Genomic DNA, 5,856 nt, shown 5'->3' with positions numbered 1-5,856 from the left:
GGCTAATGAGCCTGATGTCAGTAGTCGGTACATTAGTGGAAGGTGTTTTGAGAGTTCAGATATACAAGTATTTGGATAATCAAGGACTGGTCAAGAACAGTCAGCATGGCTTTCTGTTTGGTAGGTTGTATTTAATGAATCTTATAGAGTTTTTTTTTGTGGAGGTTACCAAGAATGTAGATGAAGGAAAGGCTGTGGATGTTGTCTACCTGGACTTTAGTAAGGCCTTTAACAAGGTCCCTCATGGGAGATTATTTCAGAAGGTTCAGACACTAGGTATCCATGGAGAGGGTGTAAATTGGATTCAAAATTGTTGTATGGGAGAAGTCAGAGAGTGATAATGGATTATTGCTTTTCAGACTGGAAGTTGTGACTAGTTGTGAGCCTCAGGGATCGGAGCTTGGACCATTGTTGTTTGTTGTCCATATCAATGATATGGATGATAAAGTGGTCAATTGGATCAGCAAGTTTGATGATGACACTAAGATTGGAGGCGTTGTGGACAGTGAGGAAGGCTTTCAAAGATTTCAGAGGGATTGGATCAACTTGAAAAATGGGCCAGGATATGGCCGACGGAATTTAATGTAGACAAGTGTGAGATGTGGCATTTTGGAAGGACAAACCAAGGTAGGTCATAGACAGTAAATGGTAGGGCATTGAGGAGTGTCAAGGAGAAAAGTGATCTGGGAATACAGATTCATCATTCCCTGAAAGTGATGTCACAGGTTGACAGGGTTGTAAAGAATGATTTCAGCATCTTGGCCTTCATAAATCAAAGTATTGAGTATAGGAGTTATGATGTTATGGTGAGGCCAAATTTGGAGTATTGTGTACAGTTCTGGTAGCCAAATTATAGGAAGGGTATCAATAAGATTAAAAGAGAGCAGAAAAAAATTGCTAGGATGTTGCTGGGTCTTCAGGAGTTGAGTTACAGGGGAAAATTAAACAGGTTAGGACTTTATTCCTTGGAGCATAGAAGAAAGAGGAGAGATTTGATAGAAGTTTACAAAATTATGAGAGCTATAGACAGAGTAAATGTGAATAGCTCTTTTAGATTAAAAGAGATAAATATGAGAGGACATGGCTTTAGAGCGAAAGGGAAATGTTTAGGGGAACATTGAGGAGAACTTCTCTCAGAGAGTGCTGGGAGTGTGGAACGAGCTGCCATCTGATGTGGTAAATGCAGGCTCATTCTTAAGTTTAAGAATAAATTGTATAGATACCTGGATGGGAGAGGTATAGAGGATTATGAACTGGATGCAGGTTGATGGGACTAACAAAATGATATTTCAGCACTGACTAGAAGGGTTGAATGGACTGTTTTCTATGCTGTAGAGTTCTAAGGTTCTATGGTTACAAGATGATGAAACAAAAGGTTAAAAAACTGCCAGGATGGAAGGAATGAAAGCAAAAGGAATAGTGTGGTCAGAAGGAAAGTAAGGCAATTGGCACTACAAGTCAAGGAAAAGAGGAATAAAGAAATAGAAGCTTCAGAATTCTGTAGGCTGTTAGTCTGCTTTTGTTTTTTTTTAAAATCATGGATCATGACCAAAAAGGTTTTAACCAATTAAACTGATTTTCTTTTCTGAAATACAAGATTGAATTTGAAGTTATAATGTTGCATCTTTGATCTTTGTTACATCTCTTACTTTAAAGGTAGGTGTAATTAACTATCGGATTACTTGGACATTTCTATCCCTTGCTTTCAGTGGTCTAAAAAAACACTTCTCAGTCACAATGGCAACAATGCCTCTCCTGTGTGACACTGCATGAGGCAGTAATGTTTTAAGATCCCACCCACTGTATTTCAGGATCAATTCATTTAAAGTACAACTCTGCAGGCACACACACAAGATTATCTGCAGCTAGAATGACTTTAAAAGTTAAACCACATCAAAACTAGGAGATGCCAACAGCTGCACAAAATGAAGATAGCAAGTGGCACTCTTCCTGGCTGTAGTATTTCAAGTGCTCTGCAGGAGGTGCTTGCTGTAAAAGTGGTCTTTTCAAGTTTAACAGCACATGTTTGAAGGGAATTGAGAGAGTACCCTGAAAAAAACCCACAAAAATGTTGCAGATTTTCTCAGACAAGTATCTACACTGAGGCCACCTATATTTTCAATGCATATAATTGTGGTTTTGCCAACAGTGGAAGAATTTGACCTGGCAATGTAATAATTGACGACAAACCTAAACTCCTAACTTTGTGAAACACAAAATATAATTTTGTGATGTTTTTACTTTACGTGAGTGATTATAATAGTTTAATACAAAGAAGGATGCTATAAATTCCAACACTTTGTCTCACTAAATTACAAATTTAACTCTGCATACACTCAGCTGTTTCAATGGTCAATCCTTCAACATCCCTCCCAATGTACCATCCATTCAGTGCTGAGAGACACTTCTTTCTCATCTGCTGTCCCTGAGTTTCCCATTTGTATTGTAGCTGAAGGTTACATTGCCTTTCCTTTTTGCCAGAGGCTCCAACTCTGAATATCATTCTGTTTTGTCCTCACAAAATCCAAGAGACCGATAAGTTATGCCTGACATTACAAAATATATGAGGTGGCCTTGTATGACTTTCTGTACACATCGAAATTCCTTCCTCCCTCCCTATCCCATGGCAGCAACATATTTATCCTGTTTAATACAATTTAATTTGTTTGTTACCATTGGGAAGGTGCAGACATAAGAAGCAGCGAATACTGGAATCCGGAGTAAAGACCAATTGGCTAGAACAACTTGATGTGCAAATCAGCTGGAACCTGGAACAAATGGCAATCTTCTGGAGAAAGATTAGCTTAAACAGTATTATTAATGTTTTTGGGTCAAACCCTTCAACAAGACTGTCTTAATGAAAGGTTTTGAACCAAAATGTCAACATTTTCTACCCACAGATGCTGCTTGACCCATTTATTTCTTCTAGCAGGTTGCTCTTTTGCTCATTCTATTTGATGATTAATCATTTCCACAGAAAAGTGTTTTATGGGAGAGGTTCAGCTGTATGAGGTACCAATGAATGGGTCTCACTCAGAGGGACAATCATTATTGAGTCTAAAAAATTTGGGGATGAATCCAGATGTGGCTTCAATAATTTATTAGTTTAAATGTCCCTTCTCATAGCCTGCTTTTAAACTGTCATTACAGAGCTCATTGGTTCCACATGACAATCCTTAACAGAAAAACCATCGAACCACTTTGATTAAACAATCATAACAGAGAGAGCCATTTAGAACCAAGATCAGGAGAAATTCCTTCCTTCCAGAAGAAAGTGAGCCTGTGAAGTTATCTGCCAGGCAATGCAGTGAAGGCATTAAGTATATTCAAGAAGGAAGTTGTATATCTATTGAGCCAAAGAACAAGGAAATGGGAAGATGGTAAAGGCAGTTTACTGAAGATAGACAATCAACCATGATTTTGTCAAGTGGCACAACAAGTCTGAAGGGATGAATGGTCTAAGTTTCTCTTACTTTTTTAAATGTTTCTGTGTTAAATTAAATGCATTCTTGGACAGGGCTGGCCACAACTGTCTTAGCTTACCAGATTTTGGTAGATTTTGAGTAATAAGTTTGTCATTGAAAATGTTTTGCTAATCATATTCAAAACATTTTTAAAATGCTTGCAATGTTATTAAATAAGATATAATTATATTTATTGATGGAATATCGCACAGGGAAATGCATGGTCTCTGAAAAATATTAACTTTGACGTCAAATAAAACAAATTGCTGGAACTCGAAGAGTTGAGTTGCAGGGAAAGGTTAAACAAGTTAGGATTTTATTCCCTGGAGGGTAAAAGAATGAGGGGAGATTTGATAGAGGTGTACAAAATTATGAGGGGTGTTGATAAGATAAATACAAGCAGGCTTTTTTTCCATTGGAGTTAGGTGGAACTGGAGGACATTGGTTTAGGATGAAAGGTGAGATGTTTAGGATGAACATTGGGGGTGCATGAGAGTGTAAAATGAGCTGTCAGCTGAAGTAACAATGCAGGCTCTATTTTTACATTTTTTTTAAAATTGGAGAGGTATGTTCATCGGAGAGTTATGGAGGGCTATGGTTGAGGTGCAGGTAAATGAAACTAGGCAGAATAATAGTTTGGCACAGACTAGATGCAGAAGCAGGCAGAAAGGCCTGCTTCTGTGCTGTAGTGTTCAATAGTTCTAAGGTTCTAAATTTCAAGATTTAAGATCAAAATACAATTTATTGTCATTGTCATATTATAAGAAATTTCTTTTTGCCTGCTGTAAGGCAGGCAGATTCGCCACCGGCAGGAATTGCCCAAATGCCACTTACAGTCAGAGAAAGAGAAGCAAAAGAGAGTCCTCCCCAGAGTCACTGAGTGTCTTTAGATTCACCTCCAGTGCTTCCACAGCTCCCACAGCCACACAGAGTCCAGTCCAAACCATTGGCAACCTGAGTTCCAGATATGAACCTCTGACATGGTCAGGAACCCTTCAGCATCCTCAGCACCTCCTCGCTTCCCAGTTCCAATACTTAGTACCTCTCCAGCTAGTTCAAGCCTTTCTCCAGCAGTCCGAAACCCGGCGCGAGTCTGCCAACCACCAGCAGCCCACAGCATCCATGGGTTCCTCGTCTCGAGTCACCAGCAGCCCACCGCATGCACTGGTTCCTCAGCGCAGAGCCCCCTCACTGGTCCGCTGCTGTGGTCACCGTCATGTGGGTCACCTCCTCAGACAGGGGAGTAATCTTCCTGTCCTCTGGTGCCTTGCTGCAATCCTTTGCTTCTTTGGAGTCTGCATCCACTCGTGGCTGCCGCCAATAATAGGCGCTGCCACCTTAGGCGCAGACCAGTAGTTGCGGCATTTCAAATAAAACGACCGCCGGCTCCCTCAACCATTCAAACGTCAGTTGACTGGGCAGCTGGACCTCGCTGGAGCACCATTTGTCTGCTCCATGTGGGTCCACACCAGTGGCACAGTGCTACAGCAGCTCCGGCAGTGCCGCCATCTTACGCCAAATATAAAGCAGAATATAATGCAGCTGCTGGGTGTGATTTAAATATGAAGGTTCAACACTAGTAAGTTTAAGATGAATTTCTCTCTTTATAATTCTATCTTTTGTTCTATCTGTATCTCGTATCTTTTTCCTTCTTTTCATTAAAAGAACATTGCCAAAATGTTTTGTGCATTAGGTATATTATTGACTACATATATCAGCTGTCATTTCAAATTTGGTACCTATTCAAGCCACACTGAGCTGAAAATGGTGAGATGTGGCAATGGTTACCTGCAATAACTTGAGTGTGACCATAATGTTCTTTACCATGAGCAAAGTAGTTAAGGCACATATATGAGATTACATTTGAATTTAACGGAAGTTGTAAATGCCAGTGAGGACAACTATTTGATAGTTGTATCATTTTCACATTCAAGGAGATGTTTTCTGGGAAAATGTGATTGGAATAAAGTTGTTATTCTGTAAAACTGTTGTTTATTAGACCAGAGAGTTTGGAAATCCACATATAACTGAATTTTATGTCCTGCTTATTCCTGCATTGGGGGCGGGTATGTGTGTATGCATTGGAAGTATTGGGAAAATTATTACAAAATTCCATACTCAATGAGAGAAGTCATCATCTTTATTTTCTTCAGTTCAAAGAAGAACACAGCTATATATTTTTTTTTAATGTCCAGTATAATGCAATTGTTATTGCATTGTATTAGCCTCCAATGTGCACTTATTGATATGCAGTATTAACATCCAGATCCCTTTGACTCCCTGGGGACACTTTTCCTATCATTATTTTATCCATTTATTCAGTGACATCTTCCTCTGTATCTGAAAGGAGCCACTTGCATGGCAGCATTTCCCCTTTGGTCCGAACTTGCAA

General features: G+C 39.5%; 1 long non-coding RNA gene across 1 annotated transcript; it reads left to right on the top strand.

Moving 5' to 3' along the window:
• The first annotated feature begins 1,813 nt into the window (after positions 1-1,813).
• LOC138737672 (uncharacterized) lies at positions 1,814-3,542 on the top strand. Its single transcript, XR_011341133.1, has 2 exons — positions 1,814-2,246; positions 3,151-3,542. It is a non-coding gene; the product is annotated as an uncharacterized lncRNA (long non-coding RNA).
• The last annotated feature ends 2,314 nt before the right edge of the window (positions 3,543-5,856 follow it).

Source organism: Narcine bancroftii, chromosome 6 (assembly GCF_036971445.1).
Source record: "Narcine bancroftii isolate sNarBan1 chromosome 6, sNarBan1.hap1, whole genome shotgun sequence".
Classification (NCBI taxonomy): Eukaryota; Metazoa; Chordata; class Chondrichthyes; order Torpediniformes; family Narcinidae; genus Narcine; species Narcine bancroftii.
Note: the sequence above shows the minus strand (reverse complement) of the source record. Positions and strands in the feature narration are given on the sequence as shown.